Below are 26,688 nucleotides of genomic sequence, written 5' to 3'. Positions count from 1 at the left end.
ACTAAAAAGTGCTAACCATCACCTAAGTTTTCATCAAGTCATAATCACTGATCACAGATCACCAAAACAAATAATGAAAAAGTCTGAAATAATGTGAGAATTACCAAAACTCACATGACAAAGTGAGCAAATGCTGTTGGAAAAATGGTGCTAATAGTATTGTAAGGTGCAGCACTGCCACAAACCTTTAACTTATAAAAAACACAGGATCTACAAAATGTAATAAAGTGAAGCACAATAAAATGAGGTATGCCTGTAGTCCCTTCTATTGCTGACACAACTGGAATTCCACATGTAAAAGAATATAGTTGGTACTCAAACCATATTATAAAAATTAACTCAAAATGGATCAATGACCCAAATATAAGTGCTAAAACTTATTTAAAAATGTAGGCAAATCTGCATGACCTTGGATTTGGCAACAGATTCACAGTGACAGCAATAAAAGCATAAAGCAACCAAAGAGGGCAGCCCAGGTGGCTCAGCAGTTTAGCACTGCCTTCAGCCCAGGGCCTGATCCTGGAGACCTGGGATCGAGTACCACGTCAGGCTCCCTGCATGGAGCCGGCTTCTCCCTCTGCCTTTGTCTCTGCCTCTCTCTCTCTCTATCTCTCTCTCTGTGTCTCTCATGAATAAATAAAATAAAATCTTAAAAGAAAAAAAAGCAACAAAAGAAAAAAAGATAAAGTGGACTTCAAAATTAAAAACTTTTGTGCATCAAAGGACATTAACAAGAAAGTAAAAAACAAACAGAATGGAAGAATATATTTGCAAATCATATATCTGATAAGAGTTTAATAGCCAAATATATAAAGAACTCCTAAACTCAACAACCAAAATGAACAAGGTGGCACCTGAGTGGCTCACCCAATTAAGTATCTAACTCTTGGTTTCAGCTCAGGTCATGATACCACAGTCATGAGACAGAGCCCTACACCAGGCTCAGCATGGAGTCTGCTTAAGATTCTTTCCCCTCCTTCTCCCTCTGCTCCTCTCTCCCCCTTATCTCTATCTCTAAAATAAATAAATAAAATCTTAAAAAAAAAAAAAAAAAAAGAAGAAGAGGGATCCCTGGGTGGTGCATCGGTTTAGCGCCTGCCTTTGGCCCAGGGCACGATCCTGGAGACCCGGGATCGAATCCCATGTCAGGCTCCCAGTGCATGGAGCCTGCTTCTCCCTCTGCCTATGTCTCTGTCTCTCTCTCTCTCTATCTGTGTGACTATCATAAATAAATAAAAGCTTAAAAAAAATTCTCTTTAAAAAAAAAATAAGAAGAGCACAGGCTTTAAAATAATAATAATAATAATAATAATAATAATAATAATTAATAATAATAAATAAAAATCACGAAGGACTTGAGGGGCACCTGGCTACCTCAGTCAGTGGAGCACACAACTCTAGATCTTAGGGTTGTGAATTCAAGCCCCATGCTGAGTGTAGAGATTACTTAAAAATAAATATTCTTTTAAAAACTGAGTAAAAGACTTGAATAGTTCTTCAAAGAATATACTCAAATGATCTGCAAGAACATGAAAAGATGCTCAACATCAATTAGTCATTAGACAAAGGCAAATCAAAATCACAGTATTACTTAATACTAACTAGGATGCCTATAATTTTTAAAATGAGTTTTCAAATAAGAGTTGAAAATGTAGATAAACTGAAACTGTCATTCACTGCTGGTGGGAACATAAAATGGTGCAAACACTGTAGAAAACAGTTTGGCAGCTCCTCAAAAACCATAATACAGAATACCTAGCAATTCTACTGCTAGGTATACACCCAAAAGAATTTAAAACAGGGACTTGAACAGATAATTTTACATTAATATTCACAGAAGCATTAACCACAAAAGCCAAATGTAGAAACAATCCAAGCGTCAATAACAGATGAACAGACAAAATGTGGTATGTAATACATACAATGGAATATTATTCAGCCATAAAAAGGAATGAAGTTCTGATATATGCTATTAACATGAACCATGAAAACATTGTTAAGTGAAATAAGCCAGAAACAAAGTAACAAATATTATATGCTTCTACCTAAATGAAATATCTAGAATAGGCAAATTCATAGAGATAAAAGTAGATTAGGAATTACCAGGGGCTGGAGGCAAAAGGAAATGGTCATAGTCTATTAATAATTACAAATTAAAATTATCTGTTTGCAGTGACAAAAAATGTTGGAAATAGTGGTGATGACTTATACAACTTTGTGAATGTAATTAATGTCACTGAATCAAAAGCTTAAAAATGGTTAAAAGGACAAGTTTTATGTGAGGTATGTTTTACCACAATAAATGATTTTTAATTTTTTTAATAAATTTATTTTTTATTGGTCTTCAATTTACCAACATACAGAATAACACCCAGTGCTCATCCCGTCAAGTGTCCCCCTCAGTGCCTGTCACCCTTCATCCCCACACCCCGCCCTCCTCCCCTTCCACCACCCCTAGTTCATTTCGCAGAGTTAGGAATCTTTATGTTCTGTGTCCCTTTCTGATATTTCCCACACATTTCTTCTCCCTTCCCTTATATTCCCTCTCACTAGTATTTATATTCCCCAAATGAATGAGAACATATAATGTTTGTCCTTCTCCGATTGACTTACTTCACTCAGCATAATACCCTCCAGTTCCATCCACGTTGAAGCAAATGGTGGGTATCTGTCATTTCTAATGGCTGAGTAATATTCCGTTGTATACATAAACCACATCTTCCTTATCCATTCATCTTTCGATGGACACCGAGGCTCCTTCCACAGTTTGGCTATTGTGGACATTGCTGCTATAAACATTGGGGTGCAGGTGTCCCGGCGTTTCATTGCATCTGAATCTTTGGGGTAAATCCCCAACAGTGCAATTGCTGGCTCGTAGGGCAGGTCTATTTTTAACTCTTTGAGGAACCTCCACACAGTTTTCCAGAGTGGCTGCACCAGTTCACATTCCCACCAACAGTGTAAGAGGGTTCCCTTTTCTCCACATCCACTCCAACATTTGTAGTTTCCTGCCTTGTTAATTTTCCCCATTCTCATTGGTGTGAGGTGGTATCTCATTGTGGTTTTGATTTCTATTTCCCTGATGGCCAGTGATGCAGAGCATTTTCTCATGTGCATGTTGGCCATGCCGATGTCTTCCTCTGTGAGATTTCTCTTCATGTCTTTTGCCCATTTCATGATTGGATTGTTTCTTTGCTGTTGAGTTTAAGAAGTTCTTTATAGATCTTGGAAACTAGCCCTTTAACTGATACGTCATTTGCAAATATGGGAAAAATGGGAGAAGTCCCATTCTGTAGATTGTCTTTTACTTTTGTTGACTGTATCCTTTGCTGTGCAAAAGCTTATCTTGATGAAGTCCCAATAGTTCATTTTTGCTTTTGTTTCTTTTCCCTTCCTGGATGTATCTTGTAAGAAGTTACTGTGGCCAAGTTCAAAAAGGGTGTTGCCTGTGTGCTCCTCTAGGATTTTGATGGAATCTTGTCTCACATTTAGATCTTTCATCCATTTTGAGTTTATCTTTGTGTATGGTGCAAGAGAGTGGTCTAGTTTCATTCTTCTGCATGTGGATGTCCAATTTTCCCAGCACCATTTATTGAAGGGACTCTCTTTCTTCCAATGGATAGTCTTTCCTCCTTTATCGAATATTAGTTGACCATAAAGTTCAGGGTCCACTTCTGGGTTCTCTATTCTGTTCCATTGATCTATGTGTGTTTTTGTGCCAGTACCACACTGTCTTGATGACCACAGCTTTGTAGTACAACCTGAAATCTGGCATAGCCCCCAGCTATGGTTTTCTTTTTTAAAATTCCCCTGGCTATTCGGGGTCTTTTCTGATTCCACACAAATCTTAATATAATTTGTTCTCTCTGAAGAAAGTCCATGGTATTTTGATAGGGATTGCATTAAACGTGTAAATTGCCCTGGGTAACATGGACATTTTCACAATATTAATTCTGCCAATCCATGAGCATGGAATATTTTTCCATCTCTTTGTGTCTTCCTCAACTTCTTTCAGAAGTGTTCTATAGTTTTTAGGGTATAGATCCTTTACCTCTTTGGTTAGGTTTATGCCTAGGTATCTTATGCTTTTGGGTGCAATTGTAAATGGGATTGACTCCTTAATTTCTCTTTCTTCAGTCTCATTGTTAGTGTATAAAAATGCCATTGATTTCTGGGCATTGATTTTGTATCCTGCCATGCTACCAAATTGCTGTATGAGTTCTAGCAATCTTGGGGTGAAGGTTTTTGGATTTTCTATGTAGAGTATCATGTCATCGGCGAAGAGGGAGAGTTTGACTTCTTTGCCAATTCAAATGCCTTTAATGCCTTTTTGTTGTCTGATTGCTGAGGCTAGGACTTCCAGTACTATGTTGAATAGCAGTGATGAGTGAGAGGGGAAAGGCTCCCAGTGCTTCCCCATTGAGAATGGTATTTGCTGTGGGCTTTTTGTAGATGGCTTTTAAGATGTTAAGGAATGTTCCCTCTATCCCTACACTCTGAAGAGTTTTGATCAGGAATGGATGCTGTATTTTGTCAAATGCTTTCTCTGCATCTAATGAGAGGATCATATGGTTCTTGGTTTTTCTCTTGCTGATATGATGAATCACATTGATTGTTTTACGAGTGTTGAACCAGCCTTGTGTCCCGGGGATGAATCCCACTTGGTCATGGTGAATAATTTTCTTAATGTACTATTGGATCCTATTGGCTAGAATCTTGTTGAGAATTTTTGCATCCATGTTCATCAGGGATATTGGTCTGTAATTCTCCTTTTTGGTGGGGTCTTTGTCTGGTTTTGGAATTAAGGTGATGCTGGTCTCATAGAACGAATTTGGAAGTACTCCATCTCTTTCTATCTTTCCAAACAGCTTTAGTAGAATAGGTAAGGTTTCTTCTTTAAACGTTTGATAGAATTCCCCTGGGAAGCCATCTGGCCCTGGACTTTGGTGTCTTGGGAGGTTTTTGATGACTGCTTCAATTTCCTCCCTGGTTATTGGCCTGTTCAGGTTTTCTATTTCCTCCTGTTCCAGTTTTGGTAGTTTGTGGCTTTCCAGGAATGCGTCCATTTCTTCTAGATTGCTTAATTTATTGGCATATAGCTGTTCATAATGTTTTTAAAATCGTTTGTATTTCCTTGGTGTTGGTAGTGATCTCTCCTTTCTCATTCATGATTTTATTAGAGTCTTCTCTCTCTTCTTTTTGATAAGGCTGGCTAATGGTTTATCTATCTTATTAATTCTTTCAAAGAACCAACTCCTGGTTTTGTTGATCTGTTCCACAGTTCTTCTGGTCTCGATTTCGTTGACTTCTGCTCGAATTTTAATTAACTCCCTTCTTCTGCTGGGTGTAGGATCTATTTGCTGTTTTTTTCTCTAGCTCCTTTAGGTGTAAGGTTAGCTTTTGTATTTGAGTTCTTTCCAGTTTTTGAATGGATGCTTGTACTGCGATGTATTTCCCCCTTAGGACTGCTTTTGCTGCATCCCAAAGATTTTGAACGGTTGTATCTTCATTCTCATTAGTTTCCATGAATCTTTTTAATTCTTCCTTAATTTCCTGGTTGACCCTTTCATCTTTTAGCAGGATGGTCCTTAACCTCCATGTGTTTGAGGTCCTTCCAAACTTCTTGTTGTGATTTAGTTCTAATTTCAAGGCATTATGGTCTGAGAATATGCAGGGGACGATCCTAATCTTTTGGTATCGGTTCAGACCCGATTTGTGACCCAGTATGTGGTCTATTCTGGAGAAAGTTCCATGTGCACTTGAGAAGAATGTGTATTCAGTTGAGTTTGGATGTAAAGTTCTGTAGATTCTGTGAAATCCATCTGGTCCACTGTATCATTTAAAGCTCTCGTTACTTTGGAGATGTTGTGCTTAGAAGACCTATCGAGGGTAGAAAGAGCTAGATTGAAGTCACCAAGTCTAAGTGTATTATTATCTAAGTATTTCTTCACTTTGGTTATTAATTGATTGATATATTTGGCAGCTCCCACATTCGGGGCATATATATTGAGGATTGTTAAGTCCTCTTGTTGGATAGATCCTTTAAGTATGATATTGTGTCCCTCTTCATCTCTCACTAAAGTCTTCGGGGTAAATTTTAGTTTATCTGATATAAGAATGGCTACCCCTGCTTTCTTTTGAGGACCATTTGAATGGTAAATGGTTCTCCAACCTTTTATTTTCAGGCTGTAGGTGTCCTTCTAAAATGAGTCTCTTGTAGACAGCAAATAGATGGGTCCTGCTTTTTTATCCAGTCTGAAACCCTGCGCCTTTTGATGGGGTCATTAAGCCCGTTCACGTTCAGAGTTACTATTGACAGATATGAGTTTAGTGTCACCATGATATCTATTCAGTCCTTGTTTTTGTGGATTGTTCCACTGGACTTCTTCTTAAAGGGGAATTTTAAGAGTCCCCCTTAAAATTTCTTGCAGAGCTGGTTTGGAGGTCACATATTCTTCCAGTTCCTGCCTGTCTTGGAAGCTCTTTATCTCTCCTTCCATTTCAAATGAGAGTCTTGCTGGATAAAGTATTCTTGGTTGCATGTTCTTCTCATTTAGGACCCTGAATATATCCTGCCAGCACTTTCTGGCCTGCCACGTCTCTGTGGAGAGGTCTGCTGTTACCCTAATACTCCTCCCCATAAAAGTCAGGGATTTCTTGTCTCTTGCTGCTTTAAGGATCTTCTCTTTATCTTTGGAATTTGCAAGCTTAACTATTAAATGTCGAGGTGTTGAACGGTTTTTATTGATTTTAGGGCGGGAATCTATTTCCTGGATCTGAATGCCTGTTTCCCTTCCCAGATTAGGAAAGTTTTCAGCTATGATTTGTTCAAATACATATTCTGGCCCCCTGGCCCTTTCGGCGCCCTCGGGAGCCCCAATTAAAGGTAGGTTTTTCTTCCTCAGGCTGTTGTTTATTTCCCTTAATCTATCTTCATGGTCTTTTAATTGTTTGTCTCTTTTTTCCTCAGTTTCCCTCTTTGCCATCAACTTGTCTTCTATGTCACTCACTCGTTCTTCCACCTCGTTAACCCTCGTCGTTAGGACTTCTAGTTTGGATTGCATCTCATTCAATTGATTTTTAATTTCTGCCTGATTGGATCTAAATTCTGCAGTCATGAAGTCTCTTGAGTCCTTTATGCTTTTTTCTAGAGCCACCAGTAGCTGTATAATAGTGCTTCTGAATTGGCTTTCTGACATTGAATTGTAATCCAGATTTTGTAACTCTGTGGGAGAGAGGGCTGTTTCTGATTCTTTCGAGGTGAGGTTTTCCTTCTAGTCATTTTGCTCAGTGCAGAGTGGCCAAAAACAAGGTGTATTGGGAAAAGGAGAAAAAGAGAGGAGAGAAAGAAGGAAAGAAAAGAGAAAAAGAAAAAAGAAAAAAGGAAGAAAAAGAGAAAGAAAAAGAAAGAAAGGGGGAAAAAAGGGTGGGGGAAGCAAACAGAAATCAAAAAACAAACAAACAAACAAACAAAAAACACGGGGGAGTATCTTCTGATTCTGTATACTTTAAGTCCCTTGACTTCCCCTGGAACTTGTCCGTCTAGTTGGTCTTCTGGGGGAGGGGCCTGTTGTGCTGATTTTCAGGTGTTAGCACTTGGGGGAGCTGCTCTGCCCCTGCCTGCTGCAGGGCTCAGTGGGGGTTGTTTACCCCGTGAGGCCCCAGGAGGAACAACCGCAGTGGTGGGGCCAGCTCTAGAGCCCTGGATTCAGCCCCCGCAGTAACTACGGAGCTCTCTGTCTGCAGGGCCTGGAGGCTCCGGGCGGGGCCGTTGATCTGCTCAGCTCGGGGTAGGAGCGTCCTTGCTGTCCTGGGCCCTCCTGGCCTCTGCCTGCCCCGGGGGGAGGCCGGATCCTGGGATGTGTCCTGGCCCCCAGTGCTCCCGGCCGCGCAGCCCCCTCCGCGGAGCCGCTGCCCGAGCCCCTCCGAGCTGCTCCCGGGTCCCGCCGTGCGCGCTGCAGCTCTTTAGGGAGCTCGGGGCACTCTCCTGGGCACGCAGGTGTCTGTTAGTGTCCCCAGGAGCCCGAGGGCCTCCCCGCCCTCCTGGGATCCTGCTCCAACTCCCTGCGAGCCCCTTTCCGCCCGGGAAGGTTGGTGCAGCTCCTGCTTCTCCGGGACGGGGCTCTCTTGTCCTGGGGACACTCGACCTGGCCTTAGCCCGGCTCCTCGCGGGGCCCCTCCCCCTTGGAGGCCTTTTGTTTCTTTATTTCTTTTTTCCCCCCATCTTCCTACCTTGATAGAAGCGCGAACTCTTCTCACTGTAGCATTCCAGCTGGTCTCTCTTTAAATCTCAGGCCGAATTCGTAGATTTTCAGATGATTAGAAGGTTATCTAGGTAATTTGGTGGGGACAGGTGATTTGGGGACCCTACTCTTCCACCATCTTGCCCCTCCAATAAATGATTTTTAAAAATTAGTTTACATTATTTACTTAAATCAAAATCTATCCAGCCTATCTTTAAAAAAATTGAATCCCATTTTAGCTTAAGTCAGTTACTTAGTAGAAATTTATAATCTTCACAATATGAGATTTTTAAAATCATGAAAAGGAAAAAGATTAGTTTCCAGAATGGTAAGCTAAGTTTAACCACCTGTTTGCTACTCAAGTAAGGTTCATTAAAGTCTATTGTGTATTTTAAATAAATAAAAATAAAACTACCCCTATACATATCATATACCACAAGCCATAATTTACTAATATTTTGTGCAATAAAAACCTGTGGTTAAGACTAAGTCTACTTACATAAAGTAAAAAAATAAAGTGGAAAATTTAAGAAATGTAAAACCTGTTTTTCCTACCTGCATTGCTCACATTAGAGGGTTGTTTTTTTGAGACAGAGAGACAGAGTGAGAGAGAGAGAGAATGTGCATGCACACAGGGGAGAGGCAGATGGAGAAGGAAAAGCAGACTTCCCACTGAGCAGAGAGCCCTATGTGGGACCAATCCCAGGACGCAGGGATCATGACTGAGGTGAAGACAGACACTTAACAGAGTGAGTCACCCAGGTGCCCTCATATTCAAGTTTATATCCTTTATGGGGATAGAGATCTACATGCAACAACAGACTAATTAAACGTCAAAAATTTAAAAATGCACAGGAAAATATTCTCTTTCAGAAGAGCATTAGCAATCATTACTGGAGTATTATTACATAGACCTAAAATTTCAAGTGCTGCCCCACCAGCTTTGAAGACTCACAGGGCCCCAAAGGCCTAATGTCTCATCACATGTACTCCCATCTAGCAGAAAAGACTCTTCATCCAGCTAGTTCCACCATCAGCTTTATCAGCTACACTCAGTCCTCAAGCTGTCAGTACACTGCCAGCCCTGAGAATGATTCAAACAAACTAATTACATCCTCCCATGAGGGCAGTCCTTTTGTTACTTCATCCCTTTGTTATTACAAAGCCTGCCTGCCATGGCCACTGGGACTGGTTCACTCTATTCCCAAGTGCAACCTCTCCACAGTTGTGAATATATTACTAATAAACTGTTGTTAATATCATCTGGGCAATGTGAGGTAGGAGCCATCTCATACTATTTAAGACAGATCACTCCTTCACCAATGAATTGGTGATCAAAAAACAATCATATCTAAACTTTCTCTTCACACTAATATCATAGCTACAAATGTTCTAAGTTTTATTTTCAGGAATTCCCTGAGACCTGAAAATTATTTCATGAACCTTCAGGGCATAAAGAAAGAGAAAGGCCAGTAGGCAGGGCTGGTGCAGACCATAGCAGGTCCTGATCCACTGTGGTGCTATAGCTAGTAAATATAGCTGAACATTCCTGACCACCACAGCCGCCTGACCACTAGTTTCCTGATTTTATTTTTAATAAGTAAAAATGCAGTGAATTCATCTGTTTATGACACAGTACACAAGAGACGAGGTGTTTCACATCACAGATTACACTTTCAACTCCTTGGAATTTTCGTTTCTTTGGCTAACAGGAGAGACTAGACCTGAGAGGCCAACCATGCTTAGGCAACTGAAATTAGATAAGGGAGCAGTGCTGACACCATCCTCGCAGGGATGAGCACAAGGAGACTGTTGGTCATGAACTATTTTCTGGAACTGTTAGGTGGAAACAAAGGGGCACCACTCCTGGAGGCTCGTGCCATGGTGGGCCTCCATCATCCCCACCATGTAAGACAGCAGCACTTGCAGGTAGTAGCCTTTGGAGTCTTGGTGGAAGCAGTCCTACAGGGGCTTGCCATACTTTCTCTTGAACTTGGGCCTAATTTTCACTATGTCCACTTCACTGTAAGAGACCATGACTCTAATCAGGACTTTATGGGGGCACCTGGTTGGCTCAGTCAGTAGAGCATGACTCTTGATCTCAGGGTAGTAAGCTTGATCTCCGTGTTGGGTGCAGAGATTACTTAAAAAATTCTTTTTTAGATTTAATCAGGACTTTATCATGAGTCCTTTTGCCCTTCGTGGAGTCATACAATTGGTCAGCCAAATACAGGAACTAGTTCTGAATGTACTGGACCAGGTTCAGGAAGCATTTTCCTGGTCTTTGACCTCCTTCTTGATGCTCTCCAGCATGTCATAAGAATTCAGGAAAGGGTTATTCAAAGTCTCATTTATGTGCTCTTACCAAGTAAACACATTATTAGAAGTAAAGAGTTCACTAGGGACATGTATTTTCAGATTTTCCTAGCTTGCTTTCTTTTGATAAAATGAATTAATTTGTAAAAGAACAAGTGAAAATGACAGTAAATCTTGACTTCTGAGAAGTTTTAGAATAGTTTTCATATAACATCTTCAGACTCCAAGGTCCTTGAATGTAAAGCATTAAGCCTCATTTGCCTCGGGGTCCCCCAATGCTTGGAACAGTTCTTAAACATTTTGTTAAAATCTGTGCTCCGGGGCACCTGGGTGGCTCAGCGGTTGAGCACCTGCCTTAGGCTCAGGGCGTTATCCCGTGGTCCCAGATTCTCCCACATCGGGCTCCCTGCATAGAGCCTATTGCTCCCTCTACTTGTTTCTCTCATGAATAAATAAATAAAATATTTTTAAAAATAAATAAAGTCTGTGCTCTGGACGAATACATTAACTGAATGAACAATGCAGAAATATGACTCAGATGCTGGTACAACTGTGTGGTTAATGGTTAGACGATCTTGCCTAAAAGATCTTGCCTAATGGATCAGTATCAAACTAGACAAATGAGGAGTTCAAACTGTGAAACAATAAGTAAAAGAATCATTTTGGTTTTGAAAATGACATATTTGCATGGAATAACAGGGAAAACCTTTATTTCAGAAGGGAGTGTAAGCTAATATAGCTTGTTCTAGAGAGCAAACAATATTCCAGTGAAATTAAAAATGTTTAATAATGGGCAGCCCGGGTGGCTCAGTGGTTTAGCCGCCGCCTTCAGCCCAGGGCGTGATCCTGGAGACCCGGGATCAAGTCCCACATCAGGCTCCCTGTATGGAGCCTGCTTCTCTCTCTGCCTCTCCCTCAGTGTGTGTGTGTGTGTGTGTGTGTGTGTGTGTGTGTGTGTGTGTATGTGTGTGTCAGGAATAAATAAATAAAATCTTTAAAAAAAAAAGCTTAATACTTTATATCCCAACAATTTGACTCCTGAGTTTGTATTTCAGAGATACTCTTCAAAGACCCTTAAGGAGATGAAAATGAGAACATTTATCATAATTTTGTTTGTAGTTAAGGACAGGAAACAACATAGGGGCACTACCTCCACCTGAGCAAGAAGGGCCTCTGCTCTGGACCCTGCCCTTTAGAAGTCTTCATGTATCACAAAGAAAAAGTACATTTCTTGAAATATATATATGCACCTTGGTCACTGGCTTGGTACTTAGGGCTAGAATGGCCTGACCTGTAACTGTACATATTTTCTGTTGTAATTCCAGTCTCTTTTCATTGCTGCAGTTGGTTAAAATAACAGTAGTGACCTCATCCACGCATTTGGTCTTGATGGCTATTTCAGTGTTCAAAGCATCACACTCAGCATCAAAATTGGTGCACGTTTTGACCAACCTGTACACACTGAGAGGTGTGCAGTGATTACCCTCTAAGTAGATTTTGCAGAGAATTTCACGAACATTTTGAAAGAAGCCGAGCCAGATGCCGAGAGTTGCAAGCATCCCCAGTTGTGTTGCATGATTTTAAAAGATCAGCGCAGTTCTAACAATGAAGGTCTAGAAGCAATTTCACAGAACAGAGGTCTCTTCATCATAAAAGAGACAATATCTCCCTTGGTTTCTCAATTTTATGTAGAGGTTTGGGAGTTGTTGCTTAAGGCTCAACCTAGACTCTCTTTCTTTAAATCTCCAAACAATTCTGTAAACCACTTAAAATCTGTGCCAGATAATGATTTATTACCCCTCATCTTCAAATTCACCCATTTTGCCTGCTCTGTGAAAATAAATTTGTGCCCTTAAAATACTAATTTCTTTGCAGCTGGCAAGATACTAAGCTTTATCAAGAGGGCACTGGAAAGACAGTGCAGAGGAAAAAGATTTTACTTCCAGTGTATTCCACTTGGCTTCGGCAGGCAAGGCTTCTCTGGGACCCATTCCTGCAACAAGGATGGCTTCAATAGCACCAGGCTCCTGCTGAGCATGCAGCTTCCCCAACAGGAGTCTAAGTTGTTTTGTAGCAGGGTACTTCTGGTGAGACCTCTGCCTATGAACAGCTTTCTCTGGTACCCTAGAGGGCAAACATTCAGCAAATTCCACTAGTGTCATACCACACCTACTCGCCTTGACCCTGCCCCTGCCAACTTTGACCCTGCCCTATCCAACAACTCTTCAATGAGGGGAGAAGCCCCTCTAACTCAGCCCTAGAAGTAGTGACTGGTTTTCGTATCAGCTATTCCTCTATTCTTCAGAGTTATCTTTATTTCTTGCTGATAAAGCCTCTTACAGTCAATGGATTTTTACATTAATTTTTCCCTGTTAAGTTACCGTGTGGTTTCTATTTCCTGATTGGACCCAGACAGACACATCCCAACAATTCTTTAAACTATTTAATACCCTAAATAAGGTATCTAGAGTGAAATCTGTTCTCTGCAACTCAGACTTTAAAATTAAAGAATTTTGTGGGAAAAAAATTATACAATATATTCAGAGATTAGATAAATCTATGACATCTGTTTTTAAATCAGTGATAGTAATTATGCATAGCCAGGGTTAAGAATGGCTTCTGATGACTGTATTCCTAGATCAAGATATTAAATACTTTAATTGTAATATTAACTCCACCTCAGAGTACTATCATTCCTGTTATGCTTAATCACTATTTAAAAATTTAGTCTGCAAGGAGACACCACTTCACACCCACTAGAATGGCTATAATTTAAAAAATACAGACAATAATAAGTGTTAGCAAGGATGTGAGAAACTAGAGCATTGCTGATGGGAATGTAAAATGGTACAGCTGCTTTGAAAACAATCTAGCAGTTCCTCAAAAGGTTAAACATAAAGTGACCATGTGATTCAGCTATCCCATTTCTAAGTATATACCCAAAGAAATGAAAACTTATATCCACACAAAAATTTGTACACAAATGTTCATAACAGCATTATTCATAACCAAAAACTGGAAATAACCCAAATGTCTACCAACAGAAGAATGGATAAAATGTGGTATAGCCATATAATGGAATATTATTCAGTGATAAAAAAAATAGAATACTGATATGTGCTAGAAGTTTTCAATCATGAAAAACCACATCATTATATGATTCCATTTATAGGAAACATCCAGATTCTACAGAGACAGAGAGCAGATTAATGGTTATCTAGGACTAGAAGAGAATGGATGGAGAAGGGGAGACACACTAAAAGAATGTGGGGTTTCTTTTTAGAGCTATAAAAATGTTCTAAAATTCACTGTGGTTATGCTTGTTATGTGGGAAACAAAGGCAGAAGGAAATGTAGATGAAATTAAATATCATGTAGCCCATTGCCAAATACTTGAGATAGGCTGATTGTAACATTCCTCCAGGATTCTGTGAGTCTACTTTAGCATATGAAAGTCCTTTCAGAATTTCCCTTATCTTTATTTCCCCTAATCCCAAAGTATATAAGCAGTTCCCCAGGGCAGCAGGTAGAAGCGTCAACAGCTCTTTCTGCCTAGGATCCCCGTGCTTTAATAAAACCACCATTTTGCATGAAGAATTCCTACTTGGCCATCATCTCCAGACCCCACCAACACCAATATTCCAAAAACTACATCAGTTGCACAACTCTGAATTTACTAAAGGGCGCTGAATTGCAATATTGTAAAATGAAAATTGTACAGTATGTGAGTTATATCTCAATAAAGCTGTTAAAAAAAAAAACAAAAACAAAAAACCTAGTTTATGCCAGAACTTTCTAATTCGATCCATCCTTAAATTAGGGTCAGGGGCTTACACCCTCTATAGTTCAGCACCTGATTCCCATGATAGAATATAATATTCTTTTACACAAAAGTGAAACTACTGACCCACCTGGGTCTTTTTTTTAATTTATTTATTTATTTATTTATTTATTTATTTATTTATTCATTCATTCATTCATTCACTCATTCATTCAGAGAGAGAGAGAGGCAGAGACACAGGCAGAGGGAGAAGCAGGCTCCATGCAGGGAGCCCGAAGTGGGACTTGATCCCGGGTCTCCAGGATCACACCCTGGGCTGCAGGCGGCGCTAAACCACCGTGCCACCAGGGCTGCCCCCAACATGGGTCTTTAGGAAATTTATTCTAAGTTATTTATCAAAGGCTTAAAAAATAATAATAATAACAACCCTGCTGTGCTGTACATAAAAATCCACAGTACACACTTCCCTAAGTGGGGAAAGGTACTTATATTTGACCTTTATATATTTAAAGATGACCTGAACTAGAATTAAACGTGGGAATTTGACCTTAGCAGGAAATCATATAAGCAGTATCAACCTGGTCAACCTAGCCCACACATAAAGAAAACCAAGTAATTTTATACACTCTAGCTCAAGAAAAGTAAAAATGTTGGGTTTTCTGGATTTTTTTAGATTCTCCTGATCTTTTCCTCTCAACCAGTGCTACATCTAGAGCCCAGGGAATCAAAACTAAAACTCAGCTCTCACTGGTGTAAGCCTAAAATAAAGCTCATCAGCCAACTCAGTAAGCATGCATACACACACAAGACATTAAACTTCATAACGTAAGCTGTCCTAATTTTCATTCCCCACATGAGGCATGAGAGAAATTCACACACACCCTAAAATTAAGATTGCAAATTCTAAATATATAAATACTTCAAATATACACGGTTTTTAGTTTATTTCAAAGCTGCTTAAAAAGAAAGAAAGAAAGAAAGACAAAGAAAAATGCAAAGAAACATACACTATTCATACCCTAAAGTCCAACCTGAATCTTTTAAATACAATCTGAGGAAGCAATTCCCTTCTGACTTGCTTTGTTTAAACAACTTGGTCCTGTTCCCATTCAACCAAAACTTTTCACTATTGTACTTTAATCTGTTCACAATTGGGCCTCCCTACAAGGTATCATTAGGCAAAAAGCTTCTACTGTTTAAAAACTTCAGTGAAACATTGCTCTAGTCAACAATGATTACCTCTGCTGTTAAAAATTAGACGTCTTGTTGGAGTGAATGAAAGACAAAGAAGAACTGAGTAGTTGGTTCTACTGTGGGGAATTGGGAAACAAGTACATTGAAGAGGCATCATCTTTTGTCAGCTTTCTCTAATTGTTTCAAGATCTGAAAAGAAATCACTTCTTAAGAACATAAAGAAGCTACTATTGCCCCCCACCAGTCATGTCAATGTGATGGAAAATTTAAGTCTTGATTACTGAATAAGAAACATCCCAAATAATATGACCATACCCCTAGCAACCCTGAAGGAAAATTGAGAAATTTTAAGAAAAAGAGGTATATAATACCTGCTGTCTAAGACAGAGGAATAACATTCCCAGCAAAAAGTGTATAAAGATTATTTTCATTTAAATTAAGAGAAAAATATATATGTTGGACATAGTCTGCATATACTAATCTATACATCCATAAACATTAACCTACTCTAAATTACTATTATTAAGGTATACATTTTCATCCAGTTACCTTATTCAAATAACATTCAATGATTATAGATGAATGAAAACAACACGGGGTTGCAGCAAACACAGACCCTTATGCACTCAAAAATCCACATAAAACTTTTTAACTCCCCCAAAATTGAACTATAAATAGCCTACTATTGGCCAGAAATCTTACCAATAATGTAAACAGCCAACATACACTCTGTTATATGTATTATATAACCATATTCTTACAATAAAGTTACACATATTTTCTGTTATTTTTATTAAATACTTGTATTCTTGTAACACAGAAGCTAGAGGGAAAAAAAACATTAAAATCATAAGGAACAGAAAATACACTTACAGAACTTTACTGTATTTATCAAAACAAAATCTACAGATAAGTGGACCCACACCTTTTAAACACCACGTTGTTCAGGGGTCAACTGTACTTTATGTCTAGCCCAAACTGCAAACAGGCAAATTTATTCCACCTACATTGTGATTAATTTTATCAAAAAAAAAACTGTGGGTAAGACTAAACCTATAAAGATTATTATACCTGTTACCTTCCTTTAGCAGGCATCCTCATTAAAAACACAAGTTTGGATAGTTCACACGCTACTGCACAAAGATGTTTCTCCACTTACACAAGGTCTAATTTGTTTTACTATGTGATGCTTTATTTATACTTCAAATAATAAGGTTTTACTGTTGGGGGAACAGAATCGCACCACACTTTGATCTAACTAAATAATGATAATTTATTTAATACAATGTTCCCTCAACTCAGATTCCAACTATTTTTAAACTTAAACAAATGCCAAAATTCCTGTCTATATAGGTGATATTTGAAATTAAAATTCTTACCCTGAAACACATATTTTCATTGCCTCTAACTTATGACTGACCAATTAAAATGGTTTCTTTTGTGTTTTAAGTAAAGTATCACAAAGTCAGCTCGAATAAAAATCAGAATATAGAAGATATGAGGGACTCAAAAAGTCATAAGGCATATAAAAAATAAGCAGCAAAATAACAAAAGTTCCTCCTTATCAGCAATTACTTTAAATGTAAATGGCTTAAAACCTCCACTCAAAAGGCAGCGATTGGCAGAATGGTTTTAAAAAACATAATCCAATAACATGCTCTGTACAAGAGATTCATTTAGATATAAAGGCACAAATAGGCTGAAAGTAAAAAGACAGGAAAAGATATTCCTTGCAAATAGTAACCAAAAGCGATAGGGATGGCTATACTAACATCAGACAGATAGACTTTAAAATGGAAAAGATTACAAGAGACAAAGGACACTATTTATTAATAAAAGGTTCAAGAGAGCATGAAGATATAACAATAATAAATATTCACATACCTAATAACAGACCACCAAATATAGTAAGCAAATACTGACAGAATTAAAGGGAAAAATACTTCTACAATTGTTGGAGGCTTTAATACCCACTGTCAGTAATGGATAGAACAACCAGACATAAGTTAATAAGGAAATAGAGGATTTGAACAACACTATAAACCAATCAGAGATAACAGACAAATACAAAACACTACCTAACAGAACCTATATGTTCTTCTCAAGTGCACATGAGACATTTTCTATCTTTTAGGTCACAAATTGGGTCTCAACAGATTTTAAAAGATATTATACAAAGTACAAAATACAATTATACAAATTATACAACTTATACAAATTATACAATTATACAAAATACAAAACACTACCTAACAGAACCTATATGTTCTTCTCAAGTGCACACGAGACATTTTCCATCTTTTAGGTCACAAATTGGGTCTCAACAGATTTTAAAAGATATTATACAAAGCAAAGTATCTTCTCCAACCACAACAGAATGAAGTTAGATATAAATGTGAAAAGGAAAACTGGGGGATCCCTGTGTGGCTCAGTGGTTTGGTGCCTGCCTTTGGCCCAGGGCGTGATCCTGGAGTCCCAGAATTGAGTCCCGTCCCACATTGAGCTCCCGGCATGGAGCCTGCTTCTCCCTCCTCCTGTGTCTCTGCCTCTGCCTCTCTCTCTCATAAATAAATAAATAAATAAATAAATAAATAAATAAATAAATAAATAAAACTGGAAAATTCACATATTTGTGGAAATTAACACACAACAAACAATAGGTCAAAGAAAAGATCACAAGGGAAATGAGACAAATGAAAATAAAACATAGCAAAATTTATGGGATGCAGAGAAAGTGGTGCTAGGAGGGAAGTTTACAGCTATAAATACATTTAGAAAATAGAGATCTTGGGATGTCTGGGTGGCTCAGTGATTGAGCGTCTTCCTGTCTTCCTTCAGCTCAAGGCATGATCCCAGAGTCCCAGAAGAGAGTCCTGCACTGGGTTCCCCAAGGAGCTTGCTTCTCCCTCTACCTAGATCTCTGCCTCTGCCTCTCTCTCTGTGTGTCTCTCATGAATAAATAAAAATAAAGTCTAAAAATAATAATAATAACAATCTCAAATCAACAACTTTACAAATTTAGGAACTAGAAAAAGGAGGACACAAAGCTAGAAGAAGAAAATAATGATTAAAGCAGAGATAAAGAATAGAAAAATAACAGAGAAAATCACAAATCAAAAATGGTTCTTCAACAGGCAGCCTGGGTGGCAAAGCAGTTTAGCACTGCCTTCAGCTCAGGGCCTGATCCTGGAGACCCAGGATTGAGTACACATCGAGCTCCCTGTGGGGAGCCTGCTCCTCCCTATGCCTGTGTCTATCTGCCTCTCTCTCTCTCTCTCTCTCACTCTCTCTCTCCCTATGCCTGTGTCTCTGCCCCTCTCTCTCTCTGTGTGTGTCTCTCATGAATAAATAAAATCTTTTAAAAAAAATGGCTCTTTAAAAAGATTAATGAAATTAATAAACCTTCGTAAGCTTAAGAAAAAACAAAGATTCAAATTATTAAAATCAGGAAAGCAATGGAAGACCTTACTACTGATTTTACAGAAATACAAAGGATTTAAATGAATACTATGAACAAATGTGCACCAACAAAGTGGGTAAACTACATGAAATTGACAAATTCCTAAAAACACAAAACATAGCAAAACTAAACAAAAAAAAAAAAAGAAGAAGAAACAGAAAATCTGAATAGATTCGTAACTATTAAGGAGATTGGAGAAGTAATCAAAAACTTCCCAACAACGTCCCAGATTTCATTGTCCCACCTAGTGAACTGTACAAAACGTTTAAACATCAATCCTTCTCAAATTATTCCAAAACACTGAAGGGAACACTTCCTAACTAATTCTAAGGCCAGCACTGCCCTTATACCAAAACCAAAGACAAGAAAAACTACAGAACAATATCCTTTATGAACGTACTGACTCACAAATCATCAACAAAATAGCAGCAAACCAAATTCAGCAGCATGAATGCAAATCAAGCCCACAATGTGATACCTACCACCTCACACCCATTAGAATGATTCTACCCCTGCCCAAAAAAAAGACCAATTATCACAGAAAACAAGTGTTTACAAGGATGTGGAGAAATTGGAACCCTCATACCCTGTTGGTGGGAATGTAAAATGGTGCAGCTGCTATAGAAACAGTAGGGTTGTGACTCAAGAATTTAAAAATAGAATTACCATATGACCCAACAATTCCACTTCTGATTATGTATACGAAAGAACTGAAAGCAGGGTCTCAAAAAAGGATTTGTACACCCGTGTACATAGCATTTTCACAATGGCCAAAAGGTAGAAGCACCCCAAGGGTCCATTGACAGATGACTATACAAATGTGGCATATACAAATAGAACATTATTCAGCCCTAAAAGAAGGAAATTCTGACACATGCTATGTGGATGAATCTTGAAGACGATGCTAAATGAAATAGCCACTCACAAAAGGGCAATACCTGATGATTCTATTCATAAAAGGTACTTAAAGCAGTCAAATTCAGAGAGAAAGTAGAATGGTGGTCGCCAAGGGCTACAGGGAAGAAGGAAATGAGCTGTTTAAACGGTACAAAGTTTCGGTTTTGCAAGAAAAAAAAAATCGAAAGATGGATGTTGTAATGGCCACACAACAATGTGAATGTACTTAATTCCAATAAACTATAACTTAAAAATGGTTAAAATGGTAATTTTTATATTATATATATAGCCATAATTTTAAAAGTTAATTTTTTTAAATCAAAATACAAACCAAATACATGAATATAAATCAATATGTTAAGAATTAGGAAAAATAAGTTTCAAATTAAAACATGAATTCAAATTAGTAAGATGGAATTAACAAATGAAAAGGTCATTCTCAATAGGCAAAGAAAAAAACCCAGAACCCTAGAGTTGTAGGAAGCTTCAAAGATCCCTTGGGAGTCAAATTCTCTCACTTTGTAATTAGTAGAACCTCACCAAGGAGGTTTGCTGTCTTACATTATCCATCATCACTTCTATCTACATGCAACTAGAAAGTGCCCATAACAAATTAATCTGGAGAATTCTTGTCAAATATAGTATCCTTTTCAATTCATTAAACACATCACATGTAGGTAGTGTTCACATTTTTATTACCAGCATTCTATCAAAAATCATTCATAAACCTTATTGTCTTTATTCCCCATGTACACCCTTATAATCTTCATAGTCTTAAATCATTTTCCTCCTAAGGTAGGATGTGAGGCTAGCAAGTGCTGGGTACCTCTCCTTAGGATGGTTGATCCTCAGCATGAATTCGGTGAGAAATGAATACAGATTAAGAAGGGAAGCTAAAATGTTTATTTTAGCTTAAGAGCTGGGTATCAATTGAGCTTTTCACACTATGTCTTCACTATTTTTGTCTAATATGTAAAACCCCCCAAATTAGTCTTAAACATTTGTGTGGAAATGTATTCCCATATCTTGTTTAGATAGTGTAATTATTACAGATTACTAATACTGTAGTTCCCCTGTATTAGCACCTGACTAAAGCCCTTAAGAAAGCTCAATTTTCTGTGAATAACCTTTATTGTGCTTTAAAAAAAAATGGGGGCCTTTACTGGGACCCACAAGTCTGAAGCAAAAACAGACTAATGACTGTCACAACCATGTCCATTCCTTACCAAAGTCTGGTAGGAATCTGCTGACTTATACCAAAAGTCCTTTAAATGTGGTCCATGGGGTCCTGACACCTTTTTAGGGGGTCCACAAGGTCAAAACTATTTTCATAATAACACTAAAATATCATTAACCTTTTTAACTTTATTAACATTTATACTAATGGTACAAAAGCAGTGATGTATAACATTTCTGGCTCTTAGAAAAACTTATGGTACTGGCACCAAACATTAATCATTATATTTTTCACCATCAAGTACCAGTAGCTATTTAAAAAAAAAAAAAAAAAAAAGCCTTTTTCACTTAACAATGTCCTTCAAATAGTAAAAATTAATTTTTTTTATTTTATTTATTTTATTTATGATAGGCACACAGTGAGAGAGAGAGAGAGAGGCAGAGACACAGGCAGAGGGAGAAGCAGGCTCCATGCACCGGGAGCCCAACGCGGAACTCGATCCCAGGTCTCCAGGATCGCGCCCTGGGCCAAAAGCAGGCGCCAAACCGCTGCGCCACCCAGGGATCCCAGTAAAAATTAATTTTATTGAATCTCAGTCCCTGAGTATACATCTTTTTAAATATTCTATGTGACAAAATGGTGAGTACACAGGAAGCATTTCTGGCCACATACTAAATGACAATAATTGATGGCTGTCTCAAGGTAAAGTACTTGTGTGATTGAACTGAGGGTTTACACTAGTCTTTTTTTTTTTTTTCATGAAACACCATTTTTCTTGAAAGAATGACTATGGTTATTCAGACTTAGGTGTTCTGGCACAGGTTCCTTCAGAGAAGAACAAAATCTGCTTGGCACTTCTAGGAAACAACTGACAGTAATATTTCTTGCCAATGATAAAATTTGAGCTTTCAAAAGCAAAAATCAGATTTCTGAAAAACTCATAAGTACCATCATGTCAGGAACTGGACAGCTTCCCAATAATTTGTTTCTGATAGGATAACTGGTGATATTAACAAACGTAATTTTTTAATACCATATGAAATGTGTCAACATTTGGAAGATCTGCAGTAACTGAACCAATATTTATAAATGACGGCAGCATGATGTTACAAATTCAAGTTATGAATTTGATCTATTCCATAACTGGAATGGATCCAGTTATGTAGGATCCATTCAAAGTTCAGACCAATGGATTTTAATATAACACTATGAAAAAAGCCCACTGATATGATTTCAGATTCCATACTGCAAATGACTAAAAAAACCAACACATGTTGAGCTGTGATGTAGCACCAAACAAGAAAATCCATTATCATCTGAAGAGACTATTAAAAATACCCCCCACCCTTTTCCAGCCATTAGCTATGTATGGCAGGATTTCTATAGACTTCAAACCAAAAAACACTGCAACAGACTGAATGCAGGAGCAGACAGAAGAATCCAGATATTTCTATTAAACCAGACATTAGAGATTTACAAAAATGTAAAACAAAACTACTCTTCTCATTGCCTTATTCATTTTGAAAAATACTTATTTTTCAATAAAAATGTGAAAGAGTCCTGAAATCTAAAGCTTGAAAATAACTGATTTAAAGGAGAATTAATATCAGATCCCTGCAAACCAAGAAGTACAAAAATGTACATAAGATCATTAATTTAAAAAAATCTTTCCTAGAAAAATTACATGAGCTGAAAAGGAATACAATGTCAAATCAAAACCATCCTCACTCTAACACCAATAAAGAAAAAACAAAAGAATGAATAGATGAAAGTGATTTTGTCTGTCCTGGAAACATCATGCAATATCTTGATCAGATAAACTTAAACCTATTAATAGTTTGATAGATAATATTTTTGAAAGCAGCACATGACAAAGAAACATGCAATCACAAAGTCAAAAACAGGTGATTAAAATAGCAGTCACCACCACCATGAGGGAGACAATCCAAGGTTCTGTCATAAGGGGACAAACAGGGATACTTCAGCACTTCGCCAGCAGCATCTCAGGGCACCCAGCTCAGGGTCTAGCTGTTCTATTTAAAACTAAATTACATGCTTCCAAGGCAGGATAGTGAGACTAAGCTCTCATTTAGCCCCAAAGGAGCGAATGGGTCACAAGGGAATTATTCTGCAGTAATAATCCTAGATCGGCCTAACGTCCTTCTTCAGCTTGCTAGATCCTTGGAAGAGTGAGGACGAGCAGTAGTGGCAATATTTACTGAATGATTGACTACTATATGCCAGGCACTGTGGGCTAAGTACTTTATGTGTATTAACTCATTTAATATTCAAGATCTTAAGGGTACAACCATTCTTACTCCCATTTTTGGAATTGAGAAAACTGAAGCACAAAGAAGATAAATAACTTGCCTCAAGCAAAGTCAGGATTCAAATCCAGCTGGGCTGGCTCTGAAGCCCAACTCCCTAGCCACTACATTATAGAACACAGGCACAGTAACCAATAATAATATATAAAATTTAAAATTCCTCATCCAAACAACTTCTGTTGTTGACATCAAAACCCATTCCCTAAGGAAAGCTCCCAACTTGCAGAGAGGCCTCTGACAGCTTCATCCATTACTAATGATACACTGTTCAACTTCCAGGTACTGAGCGACCTCAAGCAAGAGTAGTACATTTTGGAAGGTGAATACTGTGGAGATTTATTGAAAACTCCAAAAAGTAGAACCGAATACAAATTAGGTAGTTTCAAAAGTCTTAGGTGTTTTTTCCCTCTGCTGTTGAAGATAAAAATCATGATCATATAGGAGTCTAGCTAAACTGTTCCAAAGAGAAAAATAATGCCTCAAGTCGATGGGAAAAGCTTTATAAAAACTGCTTCTACAAAAGCTTACGCTACATTAAACACTTAAATGTTTTGCAATGTTGACTAATAACAAGAGGAACTCTTTAAGTTCCCTTTCTTTAAAAGTTCGGAGTGAGACTGCAGTTCTAAGTGTAGAAGCAATTAATTCAAGGCAGAAATTGAGGTCATTAAAAATGAACCTATAACTTCATCGTAGAACCTAAGTCAAGCGAGGTGGAGTGGGAAACGGAACAAGTCATATTACAACAAGAAAATAAGGAGTAGATAAGACATCGCTCTCTCACAGAAATTACAGGACCAATCACGACAATTATAGGAAATGCTAATAGATCTCCCAGGGTTTTGTTTGGTTTTGATTAGTATTTGGCACATGTTTTGAAATAGGGACCCTTTGGGATCCCTGGGTGGCGCAGCGGTTTGGCGCCTGCTTTTGGCCCAGGGCGCGATCCTGGAGACCCGGGATCGAATCCCATGTCGGGCTCCCGGTGCATGGAGCCTGTTTCTCCCTCTGCCTGTGTCTCTGCCTCTCTCTCTCATTCTATGTGACTATCATAAGTAAATAAAAATTAAAAAAATAAATAAATAAAATAAAGCAATGTAGTCAAACTTATAATAAAAAAAAAAGAAATAGGGACCCTTTAAAGAGCCTTAAATAAACTGGTTTTTAGCCTACTGAATTGAAAATATTCCATTACACAACTACAAAAATAACTTCCGAGATTTCTCAGGAAAAGACAAGTTATAAGAACTCAGAGGTTACGGGACGCCTGGGTGGCTCAGCGGTTTGGCGCCTGCCTTCGGCCCAGGGCGTGATCCTGGAGACCCGGGATCGAATCCCACGTCGGGCTCCCTGCGTAAAGCCTGCTTCTCCCTCTGTGTCTCTGCCTCTTTCTCTCTGTGTGTGTGTGTGTGTGTCTCATGAATAAATAAATAAAATCTTTAAAAAAAAAAAAAAAAGAATTCAGAGGTTACTAAAGAAAGTGATAACTCGATTTACATAAAGATTACAACACAGGCATCATGTCCTTTCTCACTGCAAATTGTCATGCATTATAATTAAACACTGCTACAATTTTCAACACCTGAAAAAAAGCAAAACACTCACAAAGAATTAACATTGCCAAAAAAAAAAAAAATCCGCTAAGTGTTACAACCCATTAAGTCATCAGCAGTGCTGGGCCTTCCAGCACTGAACTGAGCAAAGCTATATCAAAACAAGAAATGGCCTTTAAATTACCAACATTCACATCGATTATGCTAAGGAGTATAACAACTCCATTCTACAATGGGTAAAACGCCCAGGGAAATTAACCGATTCAAAATTGCACCGGATAAGAGAGCCTTAGCCGGCATTGCAGGAGTCCTTGAAATACTCGCAATTAGGAACCCGCAACTCGGAAAGGCAGGCTACGCGGAAACTCTGCACTGTCATCTAGGGCGATCTGATTCAGGCTCAAATCAAACCCAAAAGGCGACAAGTAGTAAACAGAGAACACACTTCAGGCCAAACGGCCCCCTGAAATGAAGCAGACCTAGGCGGCCAGCGTCGCTGTCACACCCCGGCAGCCCCCGGCAAAGCAGGGCGCACCCGGGGCGGGGGTGGGGGGCGCCGGGACGCGGCCCGCCGCCCCTCCGCCCTGTCCGCGCGGCCCCGCGGCCACCAGCGCTGCCCGCCCCTCAGAAAGGGCAGGGCACAGGGGCCGCCTCAGCCAGAAAACTGCGTCGGGGACCCCCGGCCGGGACTGAGGCGGGGGCCGCCGCGGGTCCGCGGGTGGGGGGGGGGGCGTTTTCCAGAAACCAGCCAAAGCCCCACGCCATCGGGGGTCTCCCTCCAGCTCCGGTCCACTCCCTCCCCCCCGAGACACGCGTTACACAACCTGTCAGGTGCGGGGCGGGAGGGTCCCAGGACGCAGACCGCGGCGGGCCCGGGGTCGCTCCTTCCGGCCTCTCCGGTCGCCGGGACGCCGCGGCCGGGCGTGGGGGGCGGCGGCGGGCGGGAAAGCCGCAGCCGAGGGGCGGCGGGGCGCTCACCGGGTCAGGACGGGGCGCTGGCAGGGACTGGGCAGAGCCGCAGCACCCGACGCGGCGACGGCAGCGCCACCGGCTGCTTTCTGGAGGCACAGCGGATTCCGCGCCGCCCACCGCCCGGTGTTTTCATACAAACCCCGGCGTCAGGCGAGGCGGAGGCGGCGGCGGCGGCGGCGGCGGCGGCGGAGGCGGCGGCGGAGGCGGCGGCGGCGGCGGCGACGGCGGCGGAACCTGCCCGCATCCCGGGCAACGTCAACGCGGCGCCCCGCCCACCGCACGCCCGGGGCCAGCCAGCTGGCGCGCGCCGGGCAGCAGGCAGGGCGGAGCGCGCGTGCGCGTGGGCCGTGTGGGCACGCGCTGGGGGGAGGGCGGGGCGCGCGCGGACCTGCGCGGGGACGAGCCTCGGGGAGCGTGCGCAGGCGTTAGGTGCTGGGGGTCGCAGAGGTCCGCGGGCGGCTCCCCACTCTCTGCACTTCACCTTCCCGTACGGCCCCAGTTTCCCGGAACTGGGCGGGCGCCCACCCCCGCTGCAGCAGTCACCCCGCTGCCAGGACGCCGCCGGCTGCCCCGGAGGAGCGGCTCTTAATTCTTCCGCGTGACACCGGGGTCGCCTCAGTCCCTGGGGACCGCGGAAATTTCAGCCTTTCCCTGACCTCAAGGAGAGTCCGTAAGAAGAAGCTGGAAGACCGGCAGTTACCAGAGCCGGGCTCCCAGAACACAAGGAAATTGCACCTTATGGCCAGACCTCCATAAATTAGATGCCTAG

General features: G+C 40.1%; 1 protein-coding gene across 9 annotated transcripts in view; it reads right to left on the bottom strand.

Annotated features, from left to right (window-relative positions):
- AGTPBP1 (ATP/GTP binding carboxypeptidase 1) overlaps positions 1-26,100 on the bottom strand; it is a 257,351-nt gene extending 231,251 nt beyond the window's left edge. For 8 of the 9 annotated variants that reach the window (XM_055310029.1, XM_055310027.1, XM_055310024.1 and 5 more), the window contains exon 1: positions 25,926-26,100. The gene's annotated coding sequence lies outside the window, so the exon portion shown is untranslated. Of the gene's footprint in view, positions 1-25,771 lie in introns of all 9 variants that reach the window. The other variant, XM_055310025.1, reaches the window with a different exon arrangement.
- Positions 26,101-26,688: the final 588 nt, after the last annotated feature.

Source organism: Nyctereutes procyonoides, unplaced genomic scaffold (genome assembly GCF_905146905.1).
Source record: "Nyctereutes procyonoides isolate TBG_1078 unplaced genomic scaffold, NYPRO_anot_genome, whole genome shotgun sequence".
Taxonomy (NCBI): domain Eukaryota; kingdom Metazoa; phylum Chordata; class Mammalia; order Carnivora; family Canidae; genus Nyctereutes; species Nyctereutes procyonoides.
The sequence above is the reverse complement of the archived record's forward strand: the minus strand, read 5'-3'. Positions and strand labels throughout refer to the sequence as shown.